Here is a 16035-nt window from a genome sequence, read left to right as displayed (position 1 = left end):
TGTGAAGAGAAATGATTAATGAGGAGCTGGGAAACTATAATGCTATAGCAGGGCCATTGGTCAGCAATTACCTACAGGTATTAATGTGCCGCTGGTATGGCCTCCCCACTCCGTCGTGACCAGACGAACAATGCCACATTTCTGTAGCACGGCTGTGATATCTCTACACATGTTGTAAGAATGCCTCAGACGTGTTCTTGCATGCCTATGCTCGAAGATTATAATGTCTCAGAAGACTATACTGTACTATACTTATATATATATACTGCATAGGCAAACGCAGGGGGGGGGGTTCCACTTGCCTGGAGACCCCCCTCCTCTTGGCAAGTGGGTCAAATTATGACTATTGCAATGGTATATAATACAATTACTAGAGCTGCCGCCACATCATGCAGTTTAAGCTGCTGCACATGTCCTGGGGTAGAAGCTTCTTCTGCTTCTGAGGCCTCAATCAGTGCACTGGACCAGAGAGTAGCTAGCAGGAAGAAGAGACAGGAGCCTTACCATGAGGTGGGTGAATGTGTGCTTAGAAAGTGCAGTACTGGTTCTATTATGTTTGTGTATTTATTTATTTATTATGGTATGTTTAACCTTTTCCTGACCACTTACATTATCTTATTTATATTAAATATGTTTGATACAGCCTATACTATAGACCATCTATAGTGTTAAATATTAAGTGTATTCCATGTTCCGCAGAGTGGGAGATAGTGGATTGCATTTGGAAACCCCGCTCTAGAAATCCTGTGTTTGCCACTGTACTGTATAGTATATAAAACAATTCAAGAGGGGACACTCTCCAGACTTCCAGGTAGAAAAGGCAAATTTATTAAGGCATACTCAGCTTAAACATGTCGCACAAACATTTTCGGTCCACATGGGACCTTCATCAGGAGTCACTGTAATGCATCTTTGTTTCAACAGGAGTAAAATCTCTCAGCAGTCTAGCAGCCCTGTTGAAACAAAGATGCATTACAGTGTCTGATTCCACTGAAGAGCTACTCTAGCACATATTGCTAAATCTGTTAATGCTGGATATGATAGAAAAACATACAGGAAAAAGGTAAAATGCAGGTGCACAACCTCATGGGTCAATTCAATTAGTGCCGAGCGGATTTGCCTGGCTAATCTGTCCGACACTGCTGCACTTGGATCTTGTTCAAAGTGCTCGCTACGCCATAGGGCAACGGCAATCCGACCCCTTTGCCCATAATTGAATTCTGCCCTAAGAACAATGGTAATCAGAACAATTATAATAAACTCTGCAATTTAACATGGAGTAATATTGAAATTCTTAGTATAATTTGTGGGCAAAAATATGGGCCCACCTATCAAGGTGACCTCATCAAGTGGGTCCCTAACATTCGTAAGGTTCACGTCCACAACACTGGATACACCGGGCCAGCACTAACCAACCATCCCAAGGCATCACACTAACAAAAAGTAGCAGTTTAAGTGTTGAAAAGTGTTACATTAATAAGAAGTAGCAGCTAAGTGCTAAAAGTGTTACATAGGTGAGAAGTAGCAACTAAAGAGTTAAAAAGTATTATATTGGTAGAAAGCAGTTAAGTGCTAAAAAGTGTTACATCGAGTGTTACAATAATTATGTCCTGAAGCAGCCCAGCTGCACCAACCCAGGGGGCCGCACACCCTATACCCATTCCTAATACTGACATATTATAGACATTTATCCAGGACTTACCTTGTATAGTGCCTATACCAATATGTAGGCTCAAAATGTTAGGAGTCATACTTTTTTAAAACACCCAAGGACTGGTGGGTGGGGTTCTAGTCTAGGCTGAAGGAATCTCTGCCTTCAAGTGTACATTTATGTACAGAATATAGACTATATGGGAGTGGGCTGCGCTACACTGTACCGCACTAAAAAAAATAAGAGCTAAGCACCACAGTTTTACTATATGTTACTGTATATTGCAAAGTTCATTGTTATTATTCTGATTAGCATTTTTAGTACTTGGAGTGTGCACCTGCATTTTCTTTTCTTCCTATAAGAAACTACAGGTCTGACTCTTAACATGGAAGTACCTCTCATTATTTAGAACTTTGGTGTGCAGTCAAAGCCCCCCCCCCCCTTCATATATTGTACTTTGTGTACATGTGTACTGTTAAAGGTGGATACTGCTTCAGCTTGGATTAGCACCCCTCTTACCTGCCATGGTGTTTTTAATTAATCATGGGTTTCTGGCATATGCAGATGGTATATTGAAAAGGGAACATTGAATGGTAAGCCCTGAATAAGTTTTTTTAATTTGTCACTTTTATGGATGAGTTCGGGGAGTGGGGTCCCCTGGTTTGGTGTGGCCCGGCTGCTTTGGGGTATTATATTGTAAAACTTAGTCTAGCACTTTTTTAGTACCTAAACTGGTTTTTGTTTTTTTTTAAATTAATGTAACACTTTTTTATTGCTGTTTTATTGCTGCTTCTTACTAATGTAACACCTTTTAACACTCCTCTCACTTGTGTGAATCTTTGGGGTGGTTGGCTTGTTCTGACCTAAGGGGTCCCGTCCTCTGGATTTGAGATTTAGGAAAGTTAGGGAACAAAAAGATGAGGCAACCTGGTCGCGGTTGGTGGGCCCATATGTTTGCCCCAAATTATGCTCAGCACCTCAATTTAACTTTATGTTATATTGCAGAACTTATAATGATTCTGATTAGCAGTGTTTAGTACTTAGGCCCTCATTCCGAGTTGTTCGCTCGTTAGCTGCTTTTAGCAGCATTGCACATGCTAAGCCGCCGCCTACTGGGAGTGTATTTTAGCATAGCAGAATTGCGAACGAAATATTAGCAGAATTGCGAATAGAAATTTCTTAGCAGTTTCTGAGTAGCTCGAGACTTACTCCTACACTGCGATCAGTTCAGTCAGTTTCGTTCCTGGTTTGACGTCGCAAACACACCCAGCGTTCGCACCCAGACATTCCCCCGTTTCTTCAGACACTCCCGCGTTTTTCCCAGAAACGCCAGCGTTTTTTCGCACACACCCATAAAACGGCCAGTTTCCGCCCATAAACACCCACTTCCTGTCAATCACACTCCGATCACCAGAACGATGACATTTCTTCGTTAGGCCGTGAGTAAAATACCAAACTTATTTGCAAATTTACTTGGCTCAGGCGCACTGCGAACGTTGCGCATGCGCAGTTTGTGACTAATCGCTCAGTTGCGAAAAAAATCTAAAGAGCGAACAACTCGGAATGAGGGCCTTAGAGCAGTGTTTCTCAACCCTGTTCCTCAAGGCACACTAACAGTCCAGGTTTTAGTGTTACCCATGCTTGAGCACAAAATAATTGAGGTACTAATTAAGCTGCCCATGCTCAAGTATGGCTATCCTTAAAACCTGGAAGGTTAGTGTGCCTTGAGGGCCGTGTTTGGGAATCCCTGACTTTAGAGTGTGCACCTGCATTTTCTCTTTCTCTCACCATGTTAGCACTTCTCATTAGGGTGTGCAATCCCCCAATGTATTCTTTCTGTTTAGCTGCTCTCTTTTTCATAGTAATTGACCTGATCCCCACTGAGGGGCATAAGTTATTAGGCACATTTTAGGTGAATCTAGACCACTTGTTGCTCTGATTAGTATTGCTGGAATTCATGCTAACTGCTGCCCCTCTCTCTAGTGGCGCCCAACACACAATCTCTCCCCGCCTGCCCGCTGCCTGCAACGGGGAAGTGGGGGTGGGGCGGGAACCATGCCCAACAGACTCGGGCCCGTATAAAGAGTACCCACCCACCCCTTTTGGCGCCACTGAGTAGATCCACATGTGTGTTCAGTAACTGGGTAGGTGGTACACATGGGGCACACAGAGTAAGGAGATTCCTTGAACGTATTTCGATGGAGTTCTGTCATTAGGACTTGCTCTGGTGCCTCGTTCTGTGACTGTGTGATGCAGCACAGGGCAGACAGGTGTTCAGCATTTGTTACAATGTGCAAAAATGTGTTTTCCTAAAACTCTTGTGATCATCCTGCGATGTGTTTCTCTGTTCTTCATTCTGACGAGATATAGAGTATAATTTGTGTATAATTTGAGCTGCGAAACCCATTTCTATAATTCCAATGTTTGGGGGGGAAAAAACTGTAAAATGATGTTTTCTGCAGAGTTCTCAGCGGGACAAGCAGCCGTCACAGAACAATACCAGTCGATAACCCTGTAACAATGTAATGAAAGAATGCATTTAAAGAAAAGAATTACTGTCAACACAGCCGCACAGAAAACGAGAGTGATCTAAAAATATTGGATGTGACAAGCCACGAATGCCTCACTGTCATTTGTCCTCTTACGTCTACCTATTGCACAGCTGGCTTCCGTCCTAATGCACTCCTACCCACGTTCTGCCCTATTGTTCTTATCCCACATACTTCCTGGTAGGAGAGAGGTTTCTGACACCTCCAATGTATCCCTCCCTTCCACTTGTGTGGAACATTGTGCTTATAAACTTAAACAAAGACTCACTTAATGTTACTTGCAACCGGAAACCTAGTTGGAACCAGCCCACACACACCCCCATCACAAAGCAGCACAACTTTCTCCAGCAAGCAGCTGATTGCCCATCCTTTTGCCCATCCTGGACATTCTGCATGACCGGCCTGGCAGCAACATGACCCGTTATCCTATACAGAAGCATTAAGACCTACTGCAGCAACCCTGCAGGAAATGTTTGTATTTAAATGTATATTCGGCTTATTGATTAATTCACTATTGTTTTCCAACAGATCAGGGTCTTTCATTCCATCAGCCCCGCTCGTCCTTTGTCTGGGATGTTTGTCATCATGTACAAGGACAATTTCAGATGCCAGTATGTATAATGCATTTGTGCATAAATAAATTAGCGCTTCAAAGCAAGGAACAGCAGAAGGGAAACCTAATTACACAAAGGAGGCCACGGATTCAAGGAGACTAGATTAACAGCTGTAGGAATTGTCCCTTGTTGTCGCTGATCCATGGCGAGGAAGGTGGGGAAGGTGTTGGTGATCTGGACTATGATATATCTTGATTAGTAGGGATGGATTCTGATTTGGACTAGTCTAATGTACGCAGAGTCTAATTCAGACCTGATTGCTGATGTGCGAAATCGCACAGCGGCCGATTATTGGGGGTCATTCCGAGTTGATCGTAGCTGTACTAAATTTAGCACAGCTACGATCGTACACTCAGACATGAGGGGGGACGCCCAGCACAGGGCTAGTCCGGCCCGCATGTCAGTGCCGCCCCCCCCCCCCCCACCCCCGCACAAATACAGAAGCATCGCACAGAGGCGATGCCTTTGTATCTGTGGAGTAACTCCTGGCCGGGAGCTGTGTCTCGCTGCCGCTGGCTGCAGCGGCTGCGTGATATGTCACGCAGCCGTCACGCCATGCCCCCCAACGGTCCAGCCACGCCTGCGTTGGCCGGACCGCGCCTACTAAACGGCGGCTTAATGCCACCGTTCAGCCCCCTCCCGCCCAGCGACCGGCTCTGTCTCAGAGGCGATCGCTGGGCACCGACGACTGCCTTGCGCCGGCGCACTGAGATGCTGGCGCATGCGCAGTTCCGACCCGATCGCTGCGCTGCGACAAACTGCAGCGAGCGATCGGGTCGGAATGATCCCCATTGAACGACTGCGCATGTGTACGGATCGCAATGCGCAGGTGCAAGGCCAAAGTGAAAAAAAAATCCTGTGTCTTTTTTGATCACTGATTGACATGAAGAGGACGTTTGGGGGTGGTAACTACCCAATTTCTGGGAGTGTCAGGAAAAACGCAGGCGTTCCCAAGCGTTTTCAGGGCGGGTGTGTGACGTCAGCTTTGGACCCGATCAGCCTGTATGTATTGCACTGTAGGAGTAAATCCTGGGCTGCGCACAGTCTGTACAGACTGGAAAAGTCATTTGATGCTGAGTGAGTTGCAAACGGATTTGCAGCTGAGTGGCGTTTGCAAAGATAGGGATGAGAGATACGATTTATACATGTTCCCAATGTAAATTATTTAGCAAATTTAGATTGTCTGAAAGTGTTTTGCAATTTTTGAACTGTTTCAAGCAGATTAAGGCAACATGTGGCTTTAGGTACCATACGGGTTTGGGCCCCCTCCCCTCTTTGTCAAAAAAATCAAAACATAGAAATGGTTAGACGTAATCTGGGCCTCTCAGTGACCACTGGGCCCTAGGCAGGTCTCTTCGGGCCTAAATATGTGCCGCACTCATTAACGATGCTGTATGCAGTGGAGCATCTGTTTTTTGTGCGTCCAACTATGTCACGCTGCTCAAGAGTTCTAAACTGAGATGCACAGGAAACACAGAGTTCCAGAAATTTCTTGAAACTGTAGTGGGTGTTCTTGGGCAGTGACGGGAGGTGGCTTGGCGCACGCATGGAGAGGGTCCGTCTTATGGGCGAGTAATGGGAGTTTCGTGGGTGTGTAGCTTCATAGATCAGCAAACTGACAGCAAAATGAAACGTAACTCATATTTTGGGTGGGACAGGTTGTTCTGCTGTGTTGCGAAGTTTAGATGATGCAATAATTTGCGTTCATCTGTTTCTTTAGCATTTCGCTTTATACCCATCCTACGTTGCCTTTGTCGATTGACCTAATAACACATCTGTCGATCCATTCTGTTCTGCGGTGCAATCTGAGTTCCGGACTGGACGTAAGATATACAAAGAAGAAGCATGAAGCAACGTGTGAAATTCTGCAGCCAAAGGTAGAGTGATTTGGAAATTTCCCATAACACAGTTTTGTAAATGTTCCCTTATTTTTAGAAACATCCTTCATTCAGCTCAGGATATTTGCAAAGTTTACAGTAAATGGGGATCTGAATTTTTACATCTTTCCGGGACTGTACGAGGAACGAAGCTGGGGATCATACGCACAGTAATATCACTGCTGATGGTTTACCACCAGAGTGCCACAGACAGGTCATCCTTCCTACACAACTAACCAGTAAAATAATAACACGATTTCAGTTACAACATGCAATTTAATACATATATAAAATGTCTGAAAGCCCCGTTGCTGTTTTACCCAACTTTGAAATCATAATCCTGGTTTTTTAAGCTTTAAAATTCCACAAATTTAAAGAAGGTTTAAAGAACAATGCCAGACAGCGCAACTCAGACTTCAAGCAGTAAGGAGCTAAAGCCAGGCTCTTTATTGTAAGGCTAATGGCTATTCCAGCCATCTCCTGAGCCTGGCGTGCTTACCCCAGTGCTGGGAGCCTCACAGCGCACTCTCTGAGCTCAGGAACCATGTGGTTTGCCGTGGTGGCCGGAGTACACGTCTACTGTACATGTGCAGGAGGAAGTCTTGTCTGATAAATTACTTTTGGGTTTATTTGACACGTTTCTGTTTGGCTGCAAAGATGGAAGTAAATCATAACTGGAAAAACACATTGGGAAGTGGTTAGATGTTTCTATTAAATAAAAAAGGCACGGAGCATTGGACGGTGTTGGTTGCAATTTTTATTCTAAACTTGCCTACCATTGAAGTAGACGTTGGCCTATAAGACCCCCAGAAATCTATTCTGTACACAGTGTGAGTCTTCGTCAAACATTGGGCCTAATTCAGAGATGTTCATTAATTTGCTATTAATTAGAGATTAGCGGGTTCGGTTCCTCGGGATCCGAACCCCCCCGAACTTCACCCATTTTACACGGTTCCGAGGCAGACTCGGATCTTCCCGCCTTGCTCGGTTAACCCGAGCGCGCCCGAACGTCATCATCCCGCTGTCGGATTCTCGCGAGATTCGTATTCTATATAAGGAGCCGCGCGTCGCCGCCATTTTCACTCGTGCTTTGGAGATGATAGTGAGAGGACGTGGCTGCGTTCTCTCAGTTTCTGTGTTCAGTGTGCTGCAAATATCTGTGCTCAGTGTGCTGCAAATATCTGTGCTCAGTGTGCTGCAAATATCTACGTTCTCTTCCTGAAAAACGCTCCATATCTGTGCTGCATTGTAGTATATAGTAGGAGGACAGTGCAGAATTTTGCTGTGACCACCAGTATATATATAGCAGTACAGTACAGTAGTCCATTGCTCTACCTACCTCTGTGTCGTCAAGTATACTATCCATCCATACCTGTGCTGCATTTTAGTTGTGAGCAGTATATAGTAGGAGGACAGTGCAGAATTTTGCTGACCACCAGTATATATATAGCAGTACGGTACAGTAGTCCATTGCTCTACGTCTATGTCGTCAAGTATACTATCCATCCATACCTGTGCTGCATTTTAGTTGTGCACAGTATATAGTAGGAGGACAGTGCATAATTTTGCTGACCACCAGTATATATATAGCAGTATGGTACAGTAGTCCACTGCTCTACCTCAGTGTCGTCAAGTATACTATGCATCCATACCTGTGCTGCATTTTAGTTGTGTGCAGTATATAGTAGGAGGACAGTGCATAATTTTGCTGACCACCAGTATATATATAGCAGTATGGTACAGTAGTCCACTGCTCTACCTCTGTGTCGTCAAGTATACTATGCATCCATACCTGTGCTGCATTTTTGTTGTGCGCAGTATACTATATAGTAGGAGGACAGTGCAGAATTTTTCTGACCACCAGTATAGATATAGCAGTACGGTAAAGTAGTCCACTGCTCTACCTCAGTGTCGTCAAGTATACTATGCATCCATACCTGTGCTGCATTTTAGTTGTGTGCAGTATATAGTAGGAGGACAGTGCAGAATTTTGCTGACCACCAGTATATATATAGCAGTATGGTACAGTAGTCCACTGCTCTACCTCTGTGTCGTCAAGTATACTATGCATCCATACCTGTGCTGCATTTTTGTTGTGCGCAGTATACTATATAGTAGGAGGACAGTGCAGAATTTTGCTGACCACCAGTATATATATATATATATATATATACTACAAAAGTTCAGTAAAATGACCCAAAATTCAAAATTAAAAGCGTCTGATGAGAAGCATAAACTTGCCAATATGCCATTTACGACACAGAGTTGCAAGGAACGGCTGAGGCCCTGGCCTATGTTTATGGCTAGTGGTTCAGATTCACATGAGGATGGAAGCACTCATCCTCTCGCTAGAAAACTGCAGTGCCACTCCTAGATGGTGTTTGTGTCGGCCACTTGGATCGCTTAGCTTAGCCATCCAGCGACCTTGGTGCACCACTTTTTTTCTTTGCATCATGTGCTGTTTGGGGACTATTTTTTGAAGTGCCATCCTGCTTGACACTGCAGTGCCACTCCTAGATGGGCCAGGTGTTTGTGTCGGCCACTTGGGTCGCTTAGCTTAGTCATCCAGCGACCTCGATGCACATTTTAGGACTAAAAATAATATTGTGAGGTGTGAGGTGTTCAGAATAGACTGGAAATGAGTGGAAATTATGGTACAAAAAAATTTCAGGGAGATTTTGCCAAAGTGCGTCCGAATCCAAAACACGGCCGTGGAACCGAATCCAAAACCAAAACACAAAACCTGAAAAATTTCCGGTGCACATCACTACTATTAACGCACATCTCTGATGTTCTGAGATCTGCGCGCGGCCAGGATCTGCACTGTTCATGGGCATATAAGGGTTTGCGGTGTTGCTCACAGTACCCTAAATGTTGCAGCATGACTGCATCTAAAATACACATAAGTGCCAGTTTAAAGGGACACTTGCGGGTGCTCAAACCAGGGCCATAACTAGGTGTGTGCCAGCTGTGCCTTGACCACAGCGCACATGCACTGTAGGTGCAGAACCGCTGGCAGCACGGCCCAGTCGGAAAAGGTGCCCCGCCACTACCGCAGCGGTGTGAAAGAGAAGTTGCGGCAGGCGGCGGAAATTGAACGCTGCCTGCTGAAATAAGGGTGGGCTACGGGAGGAGGACACAGGGCAGGGTGAGGACAGAACCTCCTCTTTCACTCTGTGTGCTCTCTGTTACGGCTGCCGCCGCTGTACTGTCCCTCCTCATCCGGCGCCCCCTAGTCCCGCATCAATGCAGCCTCCGATGTCGCACTCAGGCAGGGGAGGTGAGTGCAGCGCTGGCCTAGAATTGGACCCACGTCATCCAGAACTAGTTTGGTGACCCCCCCTCCCCCCGCGCTGCTCAGGAGGAGAAGACAGAAGAGCGCCCTGGACTTGGAGTCATTGAGGAAGTGCCTGTCAGACCCGCAGATGTACACGGTGCTGGTGAAGAGGAGCAGGCTGAAAGGTAACTGTTCCTGGCTGGGAGAGAGAGAGAGAGAGAGAGAGAGAGAGGGGGGGGGGGGGATATACTTACCTTCTCCCCGCTGACAGGCTCCTCGTGCTGGCATCTCCCTCTCGGTGCAGGCAGTGAGGTGAGAAGGAGGAGGAGGGAGGGGGAGCAGGGAGCCGCAGCAGCGCTATGTCATTGGTAGTAAGCACCGCTGCAGCATCCCCCTCTTCTTCCGTGTTGGCTGCCCGGCGCTGCTGTGGATGCTAGGATGAAGGAACCGCATCCCAGCATCCATAGCAGCGCCGGGCAGCCAATACAGAAGGAGAGAGGGATGCTGCAGCGGCGCTTACTACCAATGAAATAGCGCTGCTGCGGCTCCCTGCTCCCCCTCCCTCCTCCTCCTTGTCCGCTGCACGGCGCTGGTCTCTTCTCCCTCCACAGCGCGGCGCGCGGCGCACACAGCAGAGGCGGCATGTAATGAGTCAATTTGACTCATTGCATGCCGCTGGCCGTGCGCCCCCAGGGCAACTGCGCTGTGTGCCAAGCCCACTTGGCACACACGTAGTTACGGCCCTGGATTTTGGGGTCTCACAGTCATACAGTGAGGATTTGGACATATCATCAGTGACTATATAGGGCTGGTGTAACTCTTCCCACTAATTATCAGTCCTGTTTATTTCAGTTCCTCTTGCCACATAATGTGAAACTGCAGAAGCAACCTCACATTTCTGGCCAAACACTGCAATACAATATTTGCTTTGCAGACACATCCAGCAACAAAAAAACCTAAACAAATACTTCTTAATGAAAGTTTGGTGAGAACAAATGGTAACTTTCTCCCGTAATAAGTGAGCTAGATATTGGAACACATAATGCATGTAATAGATCTCAGCAATGGTACAGAAAAGCATTTCTTTGTGTGTGCGGAGTGAGTGGAAATCACAACTGCTAAGCAAAGGAAATGAGAAAAGGTCTTGCAGGAATAATAACAATCAACATATTTCAGTTTTACTTTGTGTGATTTACATTAAGTTTGTATCGCTCACAGCAGAACCAACGCAGGGTCGCTGTACATTGGAGGAAGATAGATGGAACATTTCTACCTGTGGTGCAACGCTGAACCTGATTATCTATTTACCGCACAAATAATTGTTTGAGAGCTCGCACAGAAACCCACAATCCATTCCGTTATGTTTGGTGATTTATCAGTTCATTAAATTAGTTCAAAGCGGTGTTATCTTTATTTATCTTTTTTAGCGAGGACATCGCCAAGGGACATTTCCAGGTGGCAAACTGCAAAATTTCACATACAGCATATCTGTTTGGAAAGATTATGGTGAAAATCAGGTCAGAGCATCGAGCGATGATATTTATTAAAAAATAAAAAAATAAAATTCCCCCAACTACAAATTTGCTAAAAGTGTAAAAAAAGAAAAGAAAAAAAGGACGTGTGTAAAAAAAGAAAAAAAAAAGGAAAAAAAGGACATGTGTAAAAAATAAAAAAAATAAAAAAAGGACATGTGTAACTTAAACATTATTCTAGCCTGAAATTGGATTTTGGATGGTTCAGGGGACTGACATACTTTTTGTGGAATGGGGTTTTGCTTATAGCGAGTGACAGGGGCTGGCTGGTGACTGTTAGCCTTGGGGGCGAGTCCATCCACATGGGAAGCTTGCATTGCTATACGAAATTAACATGCTACAGTGTATATGTAATTGCAAGTCTTATTTTCTCAGCTCATTTGACAGTTCCCAAATACTTGATGGACCATAAACGCTGCATATTACATTCATTGCAATACGGTATGCAGCGTTTATGTCAACAGCATTCAAGCCAACCATATATATGGAGCCACCTTTAATTTGGCCTTTAATAGGATTAATTGAGCCAGGGCAGTTAGACCTAATCCCCTGCTGTAATGACTTAATCCTCTGATGTATTGTTCTCTCTGTATTGTATTGCAGCTGAGAACAATAGATGAAGGGTTTATGTTAATAAACCATGGTGTGACTAGGCGCAGCAGAGAAGCCAAGATAACTGTGGCTCCATCTGTAGGTGCAAAATGGCTATCCTGGTATATCTGTACACAGATTATGAATTGGATAAAATGACTCACAAGTTTTTGATTATCAGCACATAAAAAAAGTTCCTTAAAAAGACAAATGATCTCCTCTTTTTTCCACCTAACAATCCAGAACCTAGAACACCTGCAGTAACTGTGTGACATGCTTCCATGTTTCTCACAATCCCACTGATTGGTGTTTGTGAAAACTTTACCGAAACTTTCTGCGACCTTCTGTCTGTGGAATTATAATACATTCAAAACCGGCTGTTCTTTATTTGTAGCTGTAAATGAATAGAAAATGAGCAAATGTTATTGCTAGAATTATTTATTATCCACAATGAATAATACATACGGAGTGGCCATATTTCTGCATGTCCTGTAATGAGACAAGTGGAACGTCTACTCTACACAGGCGAATCGGAGGCAGGAAAGGACATGTGGGTGCGAATATTGCAGCCAGGACTGACGTTGTAGTCACAGACTAGTCCTTTGAAATGTGACAGCGAAAACACTTTATTGGAAATAGGTTATTGGACAGCATTATTGATCTGTCTAGTACACCGGGGGGGGGGGGGGGGGGGAGGTTACGTTGTAGTTTTGTATTCATGACTAGACACATGTGAGCAATCTTTGATAACTGTTGCCAAAATTAAAATCCACTTTGCAGTTCTTAGGGTCTATTTTTGGCACAAATATTTATTTATCAAGCTTCTGCCAAGTCATTTATTTTTGTGTTAGGCCAGCGGTTCTTTAAACTGTGTGCCGTGGCTCCCTGGGGTGCTTTGGGACACTTGCAGGGGTGCCCTGGGTTTGTGGTCCAGAACCAATTCAGATTATTTACGGTCAATGTAATAGGCAAAACCAGTGCTGGTGGCCGCAATCATAAAATATGTGGACAAACAGTAAAGAATCCTGTCCCTCACCACATAACGGAGCCTAAGGGTAACATATAAACACAATTTACGTCATTTAATATCTGAATTTCTCAATAAGAAACCTAGGGGTGCCATAAAAAAGATTCCAATAGTCTAGGGCACAGTGACTCAAAAAAGTTTGGGAACCATGATATTGGCTAATTTAGACAATTTTTTTTTTCATACTGCTATTCATGACTGTATTTAAGTACTGCAACCCTAAAATAAAATATCAGTAGTCACTTGTTTATTTTAATTCTTAATAATTGAAATTTACTATAATTTAAAGATCCTGTGTTACACTAATGAGTGATCTCTGGTGGATGTTGGATTTCGTACAAAAAACAGACTGTGAATTGCTAAAATCTCCATAAGGATTGCCATCTTATATTAATGATTGTTAGGGAACTCCAGCACTATTGGTGTGAGACTCCTAGAGCCCTCAAGAGGGTCTTCTGCCAATAGCAACCCACCGCTGTTCCCTTAATGGTCGATACGCACACCGGTACTTAAGGGGCCTCCTGGACTAAAACCTCCAACTGTAGGGGCTCACGCAATAGGCTGGAGTGTAGCAGCCGGCAAGGAAGAATTCATTGCAGGCAGACTGGATACAGGAATGGTAACTGCAGACAGGCTTGGCAAGATATGGTGACTGAAGACTGCTGGACGAGATGTCCACTGGTTACAAGAAAACTCAATGATTACTGGATGCACGGCAATGCAAGTGTTAACTGTAAGAACAATCTGAAGCTGAGTTTGAAGTAAAATCACAGCAAGAACAAATGGTACTGAAGCAATGAGGTGGTTAACTGCTGGGACCAACCAGTTGCTGGGTGTGTGCTGATTGAAAGCAGAGTGCTGGCAGCTTGATCCTTGTAGCAGATAGACTTGCTAGATGAAAAGTGACTGGTCTGCAGTCTGTAATAACTCACAGTGGCTAAGATGTAGCTTGAGTACAGAGTCAGGTGTGCTGGAAATACTGCATGCTTGTGACTACAGGCACGGCTGGAGTGAATAAACTTTGCTGATAATAACCACGGACACACAAGCTTGAAGCACACAGAACCATTATATTCACAGAGACTTAACAGAAGTTTGGATCAGGATCAGGACTATACATGAGAATAACTGGAGGGCCACGGCAGGTCTAGGACATGGAGCAGGAATGAACACAGAATTGCAGGTACAGGGCAGGATCCAACAAGGCACGGGTGCAGGACTAGAAGGGACAACACACAGAGGACTGAGGCAGGATGCAGGAATACAGGTAAACAGAGGCAGGGAACCAGGACTCAGGAACAGACAGACTGGAAACTGTACAAGGTACGGCGACCATGTGACGAGCTCAATAGGTGCAGGAACTAGGGATTGTCACCAGCAACAGGAACTGGGCAGAATCCCTAATGAAAGGGAGAGAGACCAATCACAGCAGTCACCGGGCTGGAGTCAGGTAATGAGGCAATCCAAACAGGTGTGCAACTACACGTAGCAGCCAGCATCCTAGTTGCTAGGAGACAGCCAAAATATACAAACAGGAACGAGCCGCAGCAGGGAACCATAACAATGATAAATACCAATATCAATATAATCACTTTGCAAGTAAAATCAGAAACAATTTCAGGAGTATTAGTAAAGGCAAAACTTACATTTTTAACAGGTGTGCAGTGTTACCTGTAGATGTCTCTTTGTGCAGCTATCTGTATCCAATCTGGCCAGACTAGAATTCTAAACTATGATTATACATTGTGTAAAAATGAAACAGAATCTACTTTATTTAACAAACCTTACCTTGTACACTGTGAAGATGTGTCACGTAGACCTCTGGTCAAATCACTTTGGAGCTCTTCAGGGGTCTTCCCAAAACTTTTGAGCAGAAGAGATTAATGAACGACACTCCTGCCTCAGGGAAGATGTTTCCTGTCCCACCTGGACTGTTGTCACATAAATCCTCTCACTTTTTTTTGTGGGCGGGAGTCTCATGCAACTTAAAACCCCTAATTAAATGTATAACTAACTTATAGACTTACCTGCTTCTTCTGCAGAAAAGCTGTCCTACTGTACATATCGACTGACTACAGACAGTGACTTGTGTAGTGATCCAAGTGGCTTCTATGTAAGTCGTCAAATGTAGATACAAATTGTTTAATATATATCACTACCCTATCTGGTCTACAGTGTTTTGGTATTTTTTCTACTATTGAAACAGGTTTTATAAATGTCTTTAAAAATGAAAGCATTATAATTATAGTAGTACCCGCAATATATGAATCTCTTAGCTTCTGCAGAATGACTTGTACCCACCTGAAACTCACTTTGTAGTAAAATTCACAGAGTGTGTTCCTGAGCTCCTGGTGCCTTTCTATAGTAACAAGTCTATAATCCTGAGTCCAAGACATATTGTTTGCCAGTGAGTTTCTGACACTGAGGTGTCTTTGGGCATCTTAAGATCTAGACTGTCTGCTTACATGTGCAATCCTGAGTATCTAGCACTTTTGTGTCCCTGACTCTGCTGCCTGTGTGCAATTGTGAGTTCCTGGCTCTCTGCTACCAGATGAGCTATCTTCAGTTTCTAGCATGCTGTTCCTAGAGTGCCCTCTTGAGCTTCTGCCATATTGCAATCCTCATTCCCTGGAATCCTGTTACCTTTATGTTTTGTGAGTTAATGACACTCTTCTATCTCTGTGTAATTCTCTGCTCCAGGCACTTTGCAACCCACGTGCAACCCTGAATCCAGATACTCTGCTACAAAAAAGGCAATCCTGAATTCTGGACGCTTTGCTACCAGTGTGCATACCTGAGTTCCTGACAATGCTACCCATGTGCAATCCTGGCATGCTTCTCCAGCTTAAAACCTCCCAACCATTGTAAATTTGTATGTTTCCAAGTGTAACATCATCAGTGCAGTCATATTCTCTGT

Source organism: Pseudophryne corroboree, chromosome 12 (genome assembly GCF_028390025.1).
Source record: "Pseudophryne corroboree isolate aPseCor3 chromosome 12, aPseCor3.hap2, whole genome shotgun sequence".
In the NCBI taxonomy this organism is placed as follows: domain Eukaryota; kingdom Metazoa; phylum Chordata; class Amphibia; order Anura; family Myobatrachidae; genus Pseudophryne; species Pseudophryne corroboree.
This window is presented reverse-complemented; position numbering follows the sequence as displayed.